This window comes from Girardinichthys multiradiatus, chromosome 7, assembly GCF_021462225.1.
Source record: "Girardinichthys multiradiatus isolate DD_20200921_A chromosome 7, DD_fGirMul_XY1, whole genome shotgun sequence".
Classification (NCBI taxonomy): Eukaryota; Metazoa; Chordata; class Actinopteri; order Cyprinodontiformes; family Goodeidae; genus Girardinichthys; species Girardinichthys multiradiatus.
Genome location: NC_061800.1, coordinates 16,207,449 through 16,225,032, shown reverse-complemented (window position 1 = coordinate 16,225,032; position 17,584 = coordinate 16,207,449). Strand labels below are relative to the sequence as shown.

The 17,584-nt window shown below is 38.3% G+C and overlaps 1 protein-coding gene across 2 annotated transcripts in view; it reads left to right on the top strand.

Annotated features, from left to right (window-relative positions):
• Positions 1-10,726: 10,726 nt before the first annotated feature.
• Positions 10,727-17,584, top strand: part of znf385b (zinc finger protein 385B) — a 93,670-nt gene continuing 86,812 nt past the window's right edge. For both annotated transcript variants that reach the window (XM_047370762.1, XM_047370761.1), the window contains exon 1: positions 10,727-10,936. The gene's annotated coding sequence lies outside the window, so the exon portion shown is untranslated. The remainder of the gene's footprint in view (positions 10,937-17,584) is intronic.

Genomic DNA, 17,584 nt, shown 5'->3' with positions numbered 1-17,584 from the left:
TCACATTCAAACCAAGCTCATAACATAATACATACAGTTAATAAATAAAAAACATCTTTAAGTCCCATGGAAATGCTGCAAGCCTTAGAACAGTTAAGCTAAATACGGTTGTGAGACTGAAGGGTTGTGAGTCTAACCAGGTAGTCAGCAGCACAGGAGCACCACAGGGGACTGTACTCTCACCATTCCTTTTCACTCTGTACACCTCAGACTTCCAGTACAAGACAGACTCCTGTCATCTGCAGAAATACTCGGATGATTCTGCAGTCGTGGGGTGGATCAGAGATGGACAAGAAGATGAGTACAGGAAGGTGGTGGACCACTTTGTGGCATGGTGTGGAAACAATCATCTCATCTTGAACGTGAATAAAACAAAGATTTGTAGATTGTAGTTGTAGATTTGAAGAGAAACAGGAAAAGTCAAACACTATTTCTATCATGGGAGAAGAAGTGGAGGTGGTGAAGGAGTATAAATATCTCGGTGTTCATCTGGACAACAGACTGGAGTGAAGATGCAACTGTGAAGCCATCTACAAGAAGGGACAGAGTAGACTACTTCTTGAGGACGTTTAAGTCTCAGTATTTCCAGCAAGATGCTGCATATCTTCTAGAAGTCTGTTGTGGAAAGTATGATCTCTTCTGCCATCATCTGCTGGGGAAGCAGCATCAGAGCCAGGGACTTAAAAAAGCTCAACAAGCTGATAAAGAAGGCTGGCTCTGTTCTGGGGACTCCTCTGGAACCTCTGGAGATCATTGTGGAAAGACGGATTCTTCATAAAATGATGAACATTATGGAGAACCCTGAGCATCCTCTTCATGAGACTGTCCAACAACAACAGTGTCTTCAGTCAGAGGTTTCTTCAGATCTGCTGTAAGACGGAGAGCTACAGGAGATCCTTCCTGCCCACAGCCATCAGCATCTACAACTCTTTGAAGAAACCTTCATAATATGAGCTACAACAACATTTAATTTCCCTTTGGGATTAATAAAGTATTTCTGAATTGAATTGAATTGAATTGAATTAATTTTGAAATTTCGACCATGGCTGAACTGAAGCTTATTTTATTTTGTTACCAGTTCAGTCTCACCATATTTGTCACTCTGCATGCTTTTAAGGTTCATTTTCGCTGATTTTTTGATTATTTATACTTAATAGTGAAAATCTTTGTGCTTTATTCTGTGGTATGCAGTGGATGTTAATGTCTGTTGGGGATGTTCTTTATAGCAGCGGATGAGGTGTTTCTAAATGCTTACAGTCTGTACAGGTGGGGTCCAGCTGGATGTTACTTTTACTCTCTGCGTTACAACTCAGTCGTCAACCCTAGCTGAGTTTGCAGTTTAGGGACAATCATGGCATACCCTTCGTGATGAATCATTTCTTTCTAATCAGCTGAACTTTATGCTTATTTTATCAACAGGCAAAGGTGATAGAATGTGTGAAATTGGTGCTTTGCAGCCACGTATTTAACATAAACAGCTGAACTAGGATGGGTGTTAACTGCATGTTTAAAGGCTGAGACACAAAAACATTCTGTTGGACGTTCTACATTAAATACAACAGTGTTGTGTTGCTATCCTCACCGTCCCTCTACAGTGCAAGAGGTAGCCTCTCACTGAGGCTACCTCTGTTACTTGTCATCTGCACACCAGCAGTCAGACAAAACAGGTTATTTTTTGACAGGTTATTTGTCATGGTTTCTGTTGAATCAGAGCAGATGCCTGTTATTATTGCCTGTCAGCATCAAAAGTTGAAACGAATTAAGTAGAAAAAGATCATTATAGTGTTGGTCAGATTCAAGCTTCCATTCTTTCCTCTGGAATAACATGTCTCTCAATGACTCAGTAAGATAAGGGTCTAAATCTTTCAAAAGAAAATGGGCAGAACCAAAGCGCATATCAAACTGGAATCAGCTGTACCAGTGTTTCTCTCTTAGTCAGTCCTGTTACTGGTTTTACAGAAGTCTCTTCCAGCTGCCAGTACCTCTCTCGCTTATGTCCTTGTCCAACCTTGATGTTCAAGGTGAGAGCAGGAGACGAGTTTGTGTGAGGTGTGTGTATGTGTGTGTGTGTGTGTGTGTGTGTGTGGGTGTGTCTGTGTGCAAGTGGGTCATTTCAGAGCTGTACTGTGATTGGCTGCATGTCCTGAGGAACATAAGGATGGGTTTGCTGCTATACAGCAAATACAGGAACGGATCCACGGGGACCTGCGAGCTGTGAGGAATTCTGGGAAACTACAGGGAGGCCCTGCACTGAAGAGATACTGCATAGAGGAGAGGAGAGGGCTGGGAGTGGACTCCTTTTCCTGCCAGTTAAAAATGTAACAAACCTGTTCAGTAATCACAAGTCATTTATTCCTGCAGGACACAAAGCTTTAGCTACAAGGGGACAACGTAGAACAAACTGGGTACCCACAACTCTGTACACATGATCAGAGCTTAATTGGATTTATATTTAAATATTCCAAGATTTTAGGGAAATGTCAGTTTCATCAGGGGTTTTATTTGTAATTGTCTGATGGCTCTAACGAGTGGACAGACTTAACTCAAAAATTAGCTCTTTATATTGGATCACTATCAGCTAAAAGGAAAATATTTGGCAGTTTGCAAAGAAGTTGATAACTTACCTGTACAGTGGATATACAAACCTGTTAAAATGCCAGGTTTTTGTGTAACAAATGACACCATTATGAACAATTTCCGGTCTTTTCCCACCTTTATTTTGCTCATTTTGATTTTGTATCCTTCGCTGGAGCCGTTTGTTTTGCAAAAGGGTTACAAAGAACCAAAAGAGAGGTTCTCATCATAGAGGCTGCTGTGAGGCCATCAGCAACCCTGAAGCAGCAGCAGGAATTTCTGGCAAGCACTTGTTGACTTCTACATCTAACAACGATCTTCTGTATTCTCTATTATGGTTGAAACATAGAAGCCTTTTCTTCCAAAGAAAACATCTAAGCCTAGATGCATTATGGTGTGCAGGAACCAAACTTTTAATTCTAAAATGATGTGTTTGGTGAAAAAATAACCCTGCATGTCTCTAAAAAACCGTCAGCAGGAACAAATGGGGATTTTAGCCAGTGGAAGAAAGTGTAAGAGTGGAAGAAATTGAGAACAGTTTCAAAAAGCTGTTTTTAATGCAAAACTTTATGATGTGTGCTAGAAAGATGAAAAGATAGTTTATGTTTGATGATGACCCCAAACCTGCATTCAAGTCAGCCCTAAACATGACTGTACCAACAGAAATGTAAAGTTTTTAAAAGGACTAATTGGAGCCCAGACCTAAATTTGAAAAATCCCCTAACATCTGGGGTTGAGGTGACCTGAACAGGCATATAAACATAAGACATTCTTAACATCAGTCAGGTTTTGAGAGCGTTTGTCTCTCATAGAGGGCAAGTCCATAAATACAAGATGTCACATGGTTTCTAACTTCTCTAGGAGGCTGAATGGTGAAATTCAATCAAAATGTTCTTCCACAGAGTACTACTTCAACGTAGTGCACACTCGTGCAGCCAGACTATTACAGTATTTTTTTCTTCATGTTTTCCCCATGAGTTTATTTTGTGTGATACTATTCAGGAGTAATGTCACATTGAAAGAGAAACATGTTTGAAGTAATTTGTTTGCATTACAATACTCTGGCACTAACAGCTTTGTGTACTCCTTTTTTTATCCACAGCATGACGAGTACAGACACTACTTCTTTCCACCAAGAACATTTAAGATTTAAATGTACAGATTATTTTTTATTGCTATTTTTTTTTTACATATTCTCTGTAGGACCAGTTGCAGATGATGCAACAGTACAGTCACAGGACTTTAAAAGATTTTAATAGGTCTGGATTTCAACAAGAGGTTGAGCAGGTGGAGCTCGATGCAGTCGAATCGACCTGGACGTAAACTGGTCAGAGTCTATTTACATGACTGTGGAGGAAATTGGGACCACACATTTGAAAATAGTTTTAACTAAGACACATTAGAGGGTTTCCAAGCAAAAATGCCATTTTTAAGATAATTTAGACCATTCCATAATTGTTATTTTGTGTTTTAGAACCATTCAGAGGTGGATTTGCTGGTGTGCTTTGAATCCTTGTCCCGCTGCATAACCGAAGTTTGGTTGAGCTCAGGGTCTGATAGCTGATAGCTGGATATTCACCTTCAGGAGACCGCAGTTTCTTTGTTCCATCAGTTATGTTAAGTTTTCTCAAGTTTCAACGAAGCAACGCAACTTGAGACCATCATACAACCACCATCATGTTGGAGGGTTTATATTCTGTTCTTTTTCTGGAATGCTGTCTTAATTTTCAGCCAGATGTAACAGGACATATGTAAAACGTTCCGCTTTTGTCTCCTCAGTCCAGTGAATATTTCATCAAGATGTTTTTCCTCAAATGTGAGACGGGTCTTTATGTCCTTTTTAGTCAGCAGTGGTTTTGGACATGGAGCTTTTTCATGGATGCCATTTTTGCCCAGTGTCTTTCTTATAATTTTATCAATTATTTGTCTCTGAAGTTAACTGGAAAACCAAAGCCCTACAAATGGCTTTGTGACCCGTTCCAAACTGATAGATGTTCTTTTTTAATGTGTTTTGTGACACTAGTGGCCTTTATTCTTCTTATTTTCTGAAAGCGAGCTGACAGCAAATGAGGAGAGAGAATGGGGGAACACATGCAGCAAAGGTCAACGGGCCGGGACTCGAACCCGTGATGGGCTGCTTCGAGGAGTAAGGCCTCTGTACTTGGGTTGCGCGCTCTACCCTGGTCCACCATCACGTCTGATTGATAGATGTTTTAAAGTTTCTTTAGATCGGAGCGCAATGTGTGGCTTTTTGAGATCCTTTTGCCTACTTAATGTTGTCAGAAATTGAACTCAGCTTGTCAAAAACAATGATTACTCACAGGTAATTCATGAAAATGACTGTGACAAGATAAAGAAAAAAATAATAATAAAGTCATGATTTTTAAACTGCATTTTGTATTTACTCAGGTTATCTTTGCCTGATATTATATTTGTTTGATGATCTAAAACATGTCAGTGTGATAAAAAAGCAATAACAAGAAATCTTTAAGGGAGCAAATATTTTTTCACAGCACTTTATGTCTATGTGTTGGGTTATTGTAGCTGTGTTAATAGAAAAAATGTCTAAACTGTGTTTTTTGAAGGACTCAAGCAGAGCCAAATTGCCTGTATTAATTGATATTCTCTGCCAAAACAAAAATCACAGAAAAAGACGAAGCCAACAGGAAGCCTGTCTTCTAGCACTTTCTGACTTTACTCCCCTTCTCCTGCAGCTGCTGGATTTTAAGCCTCTTAGTTTATGCTGAAGACAACTACTTCAAATTGAAATTATATATATATATGAAAAAATCAAGCAAGGCCCTAAAACAGCCGGCATCTCTGTGTTATCGGTGCTGCACAGCTTATTATTTTTAGGCATGGATTAATACTTCAGTTACTAACAAGGCAGGTAGATTATAAAGTGTTGCGAACCAGTATGAGAAATATTTCAAGATTAAATTATGGTTTTTCTTAAGTTTCTAAATAAATATCCCTAAAGTCACTCAGTGACTAACTTTAAAGCCAAACTAAGTGATAAATCCTCTGTAATTCTTTCCAGCCTATAATGATAAATGACTCAGTAAATAACAGCTTTATGTACATAAGTGAGTAATTCTGATGTGATTAAACCTGTTCTAAAAATCCACAACTGTAATCTGCCAAATTTGTTGCGTAAGGAACGATGCATAACAAATGCTACATCTATTTTAGTAATCATGTAATCACGCAGCCCCCTCACTAAAATTATGTTAGTTAGGTTTTCTTTTCTTTTTCCAACATGTATAGCCTAATGAAGGTAAGACGGGTTCATAGAAAAAAAGAGGTCAAAGTTCAGCTTTAGGAGGATCCTGATCAGGTTGTCATGAAATGGATTTTCAGAAACAAACAGCTGAAGGTTCTTCTATCAACGACTTGGTGTGAAATGTTGAGCCTGTCTGGTATCAAGGTTCCTGACAGTCAATGAAAAGTGAAGAATGTAAGTTCTGGTAACACAGATATTTGCTAAATAGGATAAATAAATCCATCCACCATTAAATACATGGAACCAAATACATAAAACATAGAAAGATTTTTGCTAAATTGTTATATATATATGTAAAACCGTGCATGCTCTCTCATGAGTAGACATTTTACACAGATTTGCAGATTGCATTTTTCCTTTGAGAACCAGAAATGGTGCCGATGCGTGTCAGAGAAGCACAGACACAGATTTTTCTGATTGGTCAGTGATTTGGACATTTTCTTATGAGATGCACATTGTAATTATAATAAAGCCCTTTTTAATGCTCAGATAGTTGCTATAAGGCATTGCATCTGACTATAATCCACCAACTGGTGGGTCATCAGATATCTCTGCCTTATTTATCTCTCATTATGACTCTAAGGTGGGAATATTCACTTCCTCTGTTTCAGTTGACCAGTTCTAACTGATGATAGACTAACTGGTATTAACATTACAGTTTCTGAGACACTGCCTTGACCGTATCTTCATGATCCTGAGATTGCAAGAAAAACTAAATATGTTCTGAGCAGTCACTGAGGAAGGTCTGAAAAATAGAAACAAACTTGTTTTTATTGCTATTTTGGTGAACTCCGTGTCCGAGGATTGGTGGTAATAATTTTGATGCTGATGAATTTATGATAGATTAGTCAAGATAAAGTGCTACCGTCACTCTGAAGCAACTGATGCTGATGTTACCTTACGATTGAGCTGTTTGTGTTAGTTCAGTGCTGCTCGCCTCTCTTCTCAAATAAATGAGAAGTACTTTTTATATTTGGTGGAAGTCAGTCTTCTCTTCATTCACTCACTAACTCCACGATGGGTTTACCACCATTCCTTACTCGGGTTGTTGTTCTGTCCTTTGCAGCTGACCACAGTCTACTCATCTTCTGCCGCCCTTCTCTGACCCTGATGAAGGCCACAAGCTGCAACACAAAGCTTACTGATAGATTGGTTCTCTCAACACTACAGGTCATAACCTTTTCTTGGATTTAATTTATTCAGAGTACAAGACCTTATCACCAAGACATCAATAGTTGTGCTTATGAAGCTTTTACCTGGAGTGTTCCCACTGTCTGGTCAAATGTGTAACCTGTCTCAACCTCAAAGCCTCAGAAGGGTTAAACTCTCTGTGCATTTACTGACTTTAAGGGTGTGAATAATGTCCACGGCCCACATCTCTTAAGTCATGTTGTTTTGTTTTGAGGTGAGTTTAAGGGTCTTCTCGTTTCATACTCAACACGTTGAAATATCTGTACAAGCAGCAAAATACATATAATTAAGATAGGATAAGACAATTTATTGTCCTTCAAATGTACATAAAATAGATTTGTTTTTTTCAGCATCTGGCAATAAAAGACATAAATAAATCTTAAGATGCACAAAGCACATTGCCAAAAAATTACATCAAGTACATAACCCCTCACACTCATTCATGCCTGCCCTCCAAAAATCAAAACAGCAAAAAAAGAATACACCGTATAGAAAGATACATACTGTAAGATTTTTCATCTTACTGTCAAAGAGAGAATTGTTTGGAGGATTTTTCAAACTTTCTTTACTTTTCTCATTCTTTTCTCACAATAGTTTTCTGGAATTATGGCCCATTCCTCCTGACAGAACTGCTGCAACTGAGTCAGGTTTGTTGGCCACCTTGCTTAAACACACCTTTTCAGATCTGCACAACTATTCTATGGAGCTGAGAGCAGGGCTTCATGATTGTCACTACAAAACACTGGCCATGTTTTCCTTAAGCCACGTTGTAACAAATTCGGTGGTATTCTTGCTTTAATTCTCCATTTAGAAGACAAACATGAAATCAGCCACCTTCCTATGTCACAGTTGTGAGGGAAGTCTAAGGTTTGCAGACTTGCCTATTTTTCCTCCAAATGTAATGATTACAACCAATTAAACCACAAGACATCTCTATAAATTAAGGTGTTTGTCCCTGTGCGGATTTGGAAACTGTAATCTGTCTTTTTATGTGGCTTTTGGAGTAATGGCTTCTTTCTAACTAAGTTGCCTTTAAGCCCATGTCTCAACAGGTTGTGTTTCACTGTGGATAACGAGACTCTTAGCAGGTTCACTTAGCATCTTCACAATGTCTTTTGCTTTTATTCTGGGGCTGATTCACACATTTTGTGCCAAAACATCAAAACACCAATCTACTTCCTGCACATGAGGATTTTTAGACAATCCATAACAGTTTTGGAGAAAACAAATTATGAATACTTTATTCTAGCTTTTTTAGATAAGGTGAACATTTCAAAACAATGAGATTATTTAAACATCAGACTGATGTTCTAAAAGTCTTATTTAAAAAAATAAAACAAAAATGTGTTTTTTAGGATTTGACAGAATGTCTAGTGATACAGATTATTCAAACATTTTCTATTTCAGAAATAGAGATATAAATTAAGTATTTCATAAATCTTTCAAATATAAGGTCTGTAGATTTTAAAAGGTATTTCTTTTCTGGTGAGGTTTTCAGCATATGAATAACTGGGTTTATACATTCAGTATGTCTAGATGGGAAAAACTCACCAGACAGATGGTACGATATTTAACCAGTTCAATTAAGACAAAGCAAATCAACGTACCTGAAAATAAATAACTACATTTTAGGAATTAAATTGTTGCTGGTAATTTTGCCATGTTTTGCAGAGGAAGGACCCAAATGCAGAGTGTAGCTGTAACTTACAGGAATGAACCAACACTGACACACAGGCAGGTGTGAGACATGGGCAGGAGGTTAACGGGATTGTGGAGTAAACAGACATGGTGCAGACAGCAAACAGGAGGAACCAGTAGAGAACAATGCAAACCAGAGAACATAAATCCTGAGGTAGGGTGGAGAATGGACCAATAAACAAGATGAGCTAATCAGAGGGAAATCAGGAGCAGCCACTGGAATGGCAGTGCAGCGAAAGCAGATAGAACTTCAACAAAAAAAAAACTAACATAGGCAGATTACAAATTTACACATGAAAAAACTTAATAATGTTTTTTTTACAATATCAAAAAACTAAATTCAGCATTCTGAAAGCACACTTTCTGTATCTGAAGCAGATTCATGTTCCTCTTCAGCATTTCAGGTTTCAACAACAAAAATGTCCTGAAAATGACCTTGGTAAGTGATTTTTCTGAAATCCTGCTTACTGTTTTCTCATGATTAACACCGATGCAGATAATTTTATACAACATTATTCCCTTCACTTAATAGTTTCAGTTACTTATTTTGTCAGGGTTTGACATGTGTGGACTTAGTTTGTGGTTTTGTGTTTTACTTCTGTTTAGTTGTTTTCCAGTTTGTTTTTTGCATCATGTTTATTTGTTTCTTTTCCTCCTTCTACCATCTCCTTGTGTGTATTGTGTTCCTCTAACTCTTAGTTCCTTTTGTTGTTGCTTTCTTATTATTTTTTTGTATTATTATTATTATTATTCACCTTTGGATTCTTATTTAGTATCTCTGTGTTTAGTTATGGTTAGGTATTTGTTCTTATTCCAGCTTTAGTTATTGTTTACCTTTGGTTTGTTTATTTTGTAATTTAGATTCTTCTTATGGGCTCTTTGTTTATTTCTTAGGTTATTGTTTTTGTTTCTATGTTCCCCTCTAGTTTCTCTGTTTACTTTAGTTCATAGTTATTCTAGTTCTTTATTTCCTCCTCTGATTTATTCTCTTGCCTAGTTTATGTTTTCTGTTTTCTGTTTGTTTATTCCTTTCACTCTTCCTCAGCCTTTCGATTTGTTTCACCTGTTCCTTCTGCTTCCCTGCCTCCTTGTCGCACCTGTTCTCAGTTCCCTTGATTACCTGCCTTTGTCTTTCCCCAGTATATTAGTTGGTTTGGTGTCTCTGTTCGTTGCTGGTTCCTTGTGTTCGTGACTCCTCGTTCTCTACCATGATTACGCTTTGTTTTGCTTTACCTTGGAAATCTTATGTTATGCTTTGTCTTGGAGTAGAGAAGCAGAGAATGTACATTTGTCATGTTTTTATTCACTTTTTAAAACAAGATAACATCATGAGCTATTGAAAAACAGCTTCACAACTCAGATGTTTGGTTGTTGATATTAAAGACTGTTTTGTGCTATTTGTCGTATTCTGTGATGGCTCTTACATACAAACATCATTGCTAAGCCATTTTTATTTCAGTCATGACAAATGGCTGAGAGCCTTTTGGAGATTGACAAGAATTAATGTTTCCACTAAGTGCTTCAGCAGCCACAGATTTACTTCTGCAATCTATGATAAAGCCAGATTATGTAACCTGAGGGTCAGTCCGCACAGTAGAGACCACCCAGTAAACCCACACTGAAACCAGAGTAGAAGCAAAGTAAGATGCCCTCCTTATGACACCTCCTTCAGACCCCGTGGACAACTGAGTTGACAGCAAACACAAAGAGAGGATGAAAAACACTGAGCTACAGCCTGTATTTACAGTTTTCGACAGCAAACAATTGAGGGCTCCTATAGTTCACACACAACATAAGGGAAATTATGTCTTTTTCCTTAAATATCCATCCTGTTGTAAGTGTGTGTTTGGCTGTATGTGTGTGTATTTTCATCTAAATACTGTACAGACCACTGCTGTGTCTAGCGCGTTCGTGAAGGTGGGGGTCAGACATGCGCAGTGCGCCCCTACTGCTCTCCGTGCAGCGCAGAGCGCACGGCTCTCTCCGGCTCCGACAGATTCCCAGAGTGTCCGGATACCTGGAGGATGACGGACTGACTGAACGATGGCTGATCAGCCAAACTACGAGCGGAACCTGCAGGCTGGAGACGCTGATCGCTTCAAGAGCGTTAGGAACTGAGTGTGTGTTGGCAGAGTTGAGCGCTTCAAACCAACAGGAGTCTTCTTCATCCATCCATCACCTCTTCCTCCGGTAAGGCACCTTGTTTCATCTTTTCTCTTTAATAACGCCTCTTTTCCTCCACCTCCTTTTCTCCTTTCTTCTCTGAGTTAGATGGAGGTGATAATGAGAGCTGAACACTTGCAGCAGCTGCTTTAAAACCCCACAGTATGATACTGCCTTATTGTTATCCTGATTGTCAGTTAAATAAATCAAGCCTAACTTTCTCATTGTTTGCTGTATTTTGCTGTGAGGTTTCCATTTGATATCTGCTGATTTTTGTCCCCTGTCACTGGAACAAATGAAAATTCAATACAAGTAGATACATACAGTTTCATACCAGTTTTAGGTGTAGTCAATATTATAGAAGGTACTAGTAAAAAACTAGTAAAGGTAACCTATTTATTGCAATGAATAATTAGATGTAAGGTTATAGGCTTCCATTGATCTCATACTTTTCCATGAGATTTTGTCTAAACAAAATCAGTGTGTTTCAAGGAAAAACAAAAACGTTAATTTCATTTTAGAGTTGTACATCTGTAATTTTATTTATTGCTCACTAAGGCATGAGCAAAAAGTCATTTTTTTAGAATCTGAAACCATCGAGAGTTTTGAGTTTTTATTGGAAAAATACCCTAAATGAGAGTTTATGGTATCTTTGCTTAATTGGCCTCTAATTCAGGGTGGACAATTGTGACATAATTATTTCTGTTTTTATTTTAATTCAGCATTTGAAATGATTAGGAAAAGAAAGAAGAGAAATACCATCTAATCTAAACAGTTCAAAATGCTCATCCTGCCACTTGTGCACTGGGCCACATACAGTATTTCCAGTTCACCCCACACTGTTGGAGGTGCAACGTCACAGGGCACAGCACATTGGCTGTCTTTAGTTCTTTGTTTCAGTTTAACATAATAATAAAAACAATAATTGCAACGTCACCAGTCTACATATCCAGCCTTCCAGTGGTTCCCTTTGAACAATATAGACAGAAACTCCAACATTATCAACTTAAGGTTTACCATACCATTGAAACATACCATTACGGATGGTATGTTTCAAAGGACAATAGGTAAAACACCTTTCTATCAGGCCTTGCTCTCAAACTGTGCTACAGTGTAAATGATACTGTTTCACAATGTAAACTGGTATGCCATACAAACTGTGTTACATGTATATTTTACTCAGCCTTAGTGTCCTCTCCAGTGCAAAGTCTGTGTAAAGCAATTTTAATGATCTGTACCCGTCTGCTAGGATCTGCCACGGGTTCACACTGGCATGGACAATAACAAACTAAGTCAGAGGGTGGCGGCAAACACACAGCACATTAAGAAAAACAAAATTCGGATCATGAGTAGAAGAAGAAAACAGCAAAACTTTTTATTTTATTTTTTATTTTTTAAGGATTGCAGAGTGTGAGGATCTGCTGTTTTCCTTGTGGGAATAATTTATCTCTCAGGGACAATGATACAAAAACTGATATTTTCACTTTATTCTTTCTTTTGGGTTCTTTCCTCCATCTCCTCTTCTGAGTAGAAACTATATAAATCAGTGCATTATTGCCCCATATGAGGCTGCAGAGAATCCTGTACAACTGTGAGACATGAATAGGTTTTCGTACATGGACATGAAGAAATATGTCAAGCCTTAAGTAGTCTTACTCGAAGTAGGTAAAGGTGCCTTTTCCCACAAATGCAGTTATGTTCACAAGTGCTCTTCATCTCAGTAAATATGCATTAGAAGCCTTATGGGTAGGATGTGACATCACTCTTTTGAAGACGTCACAGGCCACCTGTAAGGACCATGAGACATTTTATGAGTTTTACTGACAAACAATTTATTTAAGATAACAAAAATCATCCAAAATATATAATATGTAAAAAATATTCCCTGTTTGCATTGAATTTATGACCAATTCTTTGGTCCAAGTGTGAGTGTTGAACATAGCGCTAGCTTGTGCTAACTAACTTAGCAGGTGAAAGGCTAATGTTTTCCTAATTAAACAAAGTTGTTCTTTTGTAAAAGAGTGTAATTAAATCATTACCAAAACCCACTGATTTTAAAATTATTCTAGATCATAATTTTACAACCGTAGCATTACATGTTACACCCTGCAGTGGAGTTTTTGTGAAGTTTGATCAGATCCATGTGTAGTTCAAAACAGCGGCCTGTGAAGAAAGAGGCAGATTCCAGTCTCCTCTTTACCCCAAAATATTGGATCACACATTTAAACCAGGGCTGCACGGTGGCGCAGTTGGTAGCACTGTTGCCTTGCAGCAAGAAGGTCCTGGGTTCAATTCCCGACCAGGGGTCTTTCTGCATGGAGTTTCCATGTTCTCCCCGTGCATGCGTGGGTTCTCACCGGGTACTCTGGCTTCCTCCCACAGTCCAAAGATATGCCTGTTAGGTTAATTGGTAACTCTAAATTGCCCTTAGATATATGAATGAGTGTGTGTATGGTTGTTTGTGTGTTGCCCTGCGATGGACTGGCGACCTGTCCGGGGTGTACCCCGCCTCTCGCCCATAGACTGCTGGAGATAGGCACCAGCTCCCCCGCGACCCACTATGGAATAAGCGGTAGAAAATGACTGACTGACATTTAAACCAAACAATATTTGGTTAAAACCCATTCACCTTAGTCCTAGCAGCATAAACTCAGCATTTGGGTTAAAGAAATTATGTGCTCTGCTGAGGTTAGAAAATGTGATCAATGTGAACATTTGGGTGGATAAATGATCTTCAGTTTTTTTATTTTGAAAGATTTTGTCTAAATAAGCATCATGTATTTTTACCACCTAAAAACTATGACTAAAAGTTTGATATAATGAAGTACATTTTAAAAATATAGAATATGTCACTGTAAATAAAAGTGAAATCTTGCTAAACTCTGAAACTCAAATCAGTACTTTCTTTATTGTTTTATAGCTTTTACCTAACAGACACACATACAAAGGAAGTTACCTTCAGTTTCAGTGGCAAACTTAAAAAAAGTTATATAAAAATTGCATTTATATTGTTACATCAACCCTATTTTATCTAAGCATTTGGAAATTGTGTATGTTTGAGATTTTCACCTAACATATCACTAAATATTAAAGTCTTCTCATGTTCCTCCCCTTCTCATTAGAAGGCAGATCTAATATTTCTCTGGTCTGTTAATTAAACTTGAAGAGGCTTTAAAGTATTAAGTCATTCTCATTAATAATTCTAACACATTTCTTGTGTGTATTGACTACACTTCATTATTGATATAAAGTCCTGTACTTAGACTCCCCTCTCACGTACACACACAGTGACACACCTCTGTCAAAGTGTCGCTTAGGTGAAAATGAACAACATCGTTATGACAGAAAAACTGTGGGCTGGTTAGCCAAGCACGCATGTGTTACTGATGTCTGAGTTGAATGCACAAAAAACGTACCTGGAAACATTTCCTTTCCTTTCCTTTCCTCAAATATGTTCATCTTTCTTTTTTATCATACCTTCTCTGTTCCTCAACAATTGCCTTCGTTCTCTAGATGTATTTTTTCTTCTTTTTCTTCTACAGTTTTTGCCCTCTTTTATCCCATGTGGAATGAACCGGACATAAATCACTCTGTCCTTTTTACCCTTCTTGCCTTTCCTTTTGTTCCCTTCATCATTTTATGCTGCCTTCAGTGCTTCATTCTTCTTCCAGCTGTGCTGCTTCTCTTTGATTGGATGGTTGGACCTTCTCACAGTTTGTGTCGGGCTTCCCGTTTTCAAATTAGAGCTTTTCACCTTAATTAAAGCAGAAGTCGTCTGTTGGAGATACAGAAGAGGAATGCTTATGGTCTTGGGTAGGAACAAGTTAAAGTTCAATGGTTCTGTTAGAAAAAAATAAAACGAGACTAGTTCTTCTCTTTTAGCTTATTTGATTTGTTCTTTAAATTTAATTAGTGGATGCTTTCGCGCTGTTCAAACAATGCAAAATTTGAGAAATTAACATTGTTGTTAATTTCTTTTTCTATACCAGTTTCATTTAGTTATTCATAAATGAACAAAAGGAGTTGGCCAGGTCCCAGAATGATCAGAATCAGAATCTGCTTTACTGTCCAAGATTGTGTGCACAAACAAGGAATTTCACTCTGGTTTAAGCGCTCACAGCGTACAGACATAAAGTATAAATATATAAACTTTAGAGGAAATACAATAAAGCATAAAAGTAACTGAACTGTATGTACATGTATGTGTGTGTACAGCCAGCCAATTCATTTTCTTTATATATAAAGAAAATAAAAAAAGATAAAGGCAGGTTTTGGTTGTGCAAAAAGGCTTATTTTATTTCACAGCAGAGTAGCTGACTATTCAGATTGTAAAATGTTCATTGTGTTAATCAGAAAGACAACCTGGGGGAAGAAACTGTCTCTGTAGCTGTGGTTCATGTCCAGAGTGTGTGGGGTCTGCAGAGATTTTAGCTGCCCTTTTCCTGACCCTAGACCAGTATAACTCATGGATGGAGGGAAGGTCAGCCCCGATGATTCTCTCTGCACACCTAATTGTTGGTTGCAGTTTGGACCTCTCCTGTTTTATGGTCGAGCCAAACCACACAGTTATGGATAAGCACAAAACAGACTGAATAATGGCATTGTAGAAGATGTAGAAGATGACCAGCAGCTTCGGTTGTACTTATTGAGTTCCAGCAGGAAGTACGGTCTCTGCAGGGCCTTTTTCCAAACAGTGTCTATGAGTGAGGACCAGCTCAGGTTCCAAGAAAATGTCATTCCTAGGAACTGGAAGTGATCCACAGCAAACACAGTGTTGTTGAGGATGGTGTGAGGTGTTCTCCTGAAGTCCACTATCATCTTCACTGTCTTGAGCAGGTTAAGTGCCATTTTGTTCTGACCGCACCAGTGGACCAGTCAATTATTCTCATGTCTGTAGGCAGACTTGTCAATGTCCAGGATCAAACCAATGACAGTGGTGTCATCTGAGAACATCAGGAGGTGATTCAGAGTTTATCATTGGTTTCCCACCAAACCCTTGGAATACTTTGTAACTGATTGGTCTCGGCACACTTTATCTGGAGCCTGCAGTGGTGAATATTTTCATTTTTACTGGTCCCTGGACTGATGCCTGGACAGGATCAGTAGTGTGAATGCGCCCTATGGCACCACCAGAACTTAAAGTGGCCTCCTGCTGTTAGGTATGATTTATTAATCATATTTTCTTACAACAGACTACGAATACAATATAGGAACATTTCTTAAAATTATCGGTTTTCAATGTGGTTATGAAGCGTCTCCCTTGCTCATACAAAAAAGTTGTCTATGTAACGACCAAAACAACAAAAATACACATACCAATATCCAGGAGATACATATACCTTCTTGAGAGTCTTTTTATTGGTTGTCCAAATACAACCACATTGTCTAATTCCTGCCCTTGAGGGCTAGTGTTCTTTAGGCTTTGCTTCCCTTATTCAACACACCCAATTTCAATAAATGGAGCAGTGGTGGTGGAGCAGAGACAAATTTAAAACATGCAGGACGCCACTCCCTGAGGACCAAGTTCAGGGACCACTGGCCTAAATAAAAGCTGGGTTTATGTGCAGAAATGTGATTCTTTAGCTGGTTGTCCATTTTTATTAAATCATGAGGATGGCTGGTTACAGAAACCAAAAAGTATACCTTTATTATGTCACAAACCTGAGTCTTGATGATGGCTCCCCTTACAAACATTGATCATTTCAGCTGTGGGACTACATCTATTGTCAGCTCAGAGGCAAATCAGTGGTGACTATCCTAATTAACTTTATCACCCCATCCATTCTAAGTCATTTTGCACGTGACTGATTGCAAGAAGGCATTTCAGGCCTGGCTTCAAAGTATTGCAGGTGTTTGAGTTGGTCTCTGCGAATTGGATGTTTTAACTGATTTCAGGATTTTTTAAAATCCTATTTATGATTAGACTGAACCATAACTTACTTTTGAATCATACTAATTACTGAGTACCTGTTAGGTATAAACTACAATCCTGCTATTAGAGTACAACAATCTGATGCAAACCAACTCAGGCAGAATAAAGCTAAAGAGCAGGCATTGAATGAAAGATGTGAGTGTTTAATTTAGTCCATTAACAAACATACGTAGGGATATCTTGTTGTTGGAGAAATTTTATCTTTATTTGTAAAATGTATCCGTCCATCCTTTATCTTCCCCTTAACTGAGATCTTGTTCCGAAGGTTCAGGCAGGAAACTCAGGCACATCCCATGGTATTCCTAGGCCCGAAAGGATAATCTCTCCAGTGAGTTTTTAGTTTGCCCCAGGGTCTTGCTTCCAGCGAGAAAACCTCCAAAGGGAGGTGCCCAAGAGGCATCCTGATCGGATGCCTGAACTATCAGAGCTGACTTGTTTCAAAGTGAAGAAGCAGCAACTCTATGATAAGATCCCCCTTGGAGCTCCATGCTTTATCTCTACGGCTGACTCCTGACCACTCTATAGAGGAAGCCTTTTACAGCAACTTGTGTCCAGGTCTCATGATTCATATCTCGTGACCAAAGGCGACTGTTGAAACGTAGATGGACTTCTAAATCTAGAACTTTGTTGTTTTTCTTAACTCATTTTTCACCATGGCAGACCAGAAAAAATACTCGTATTACTACAGACATGACCTCAATAAGATAATTTTCAACTTAGCATGTGCAAATAAAACATTTTAG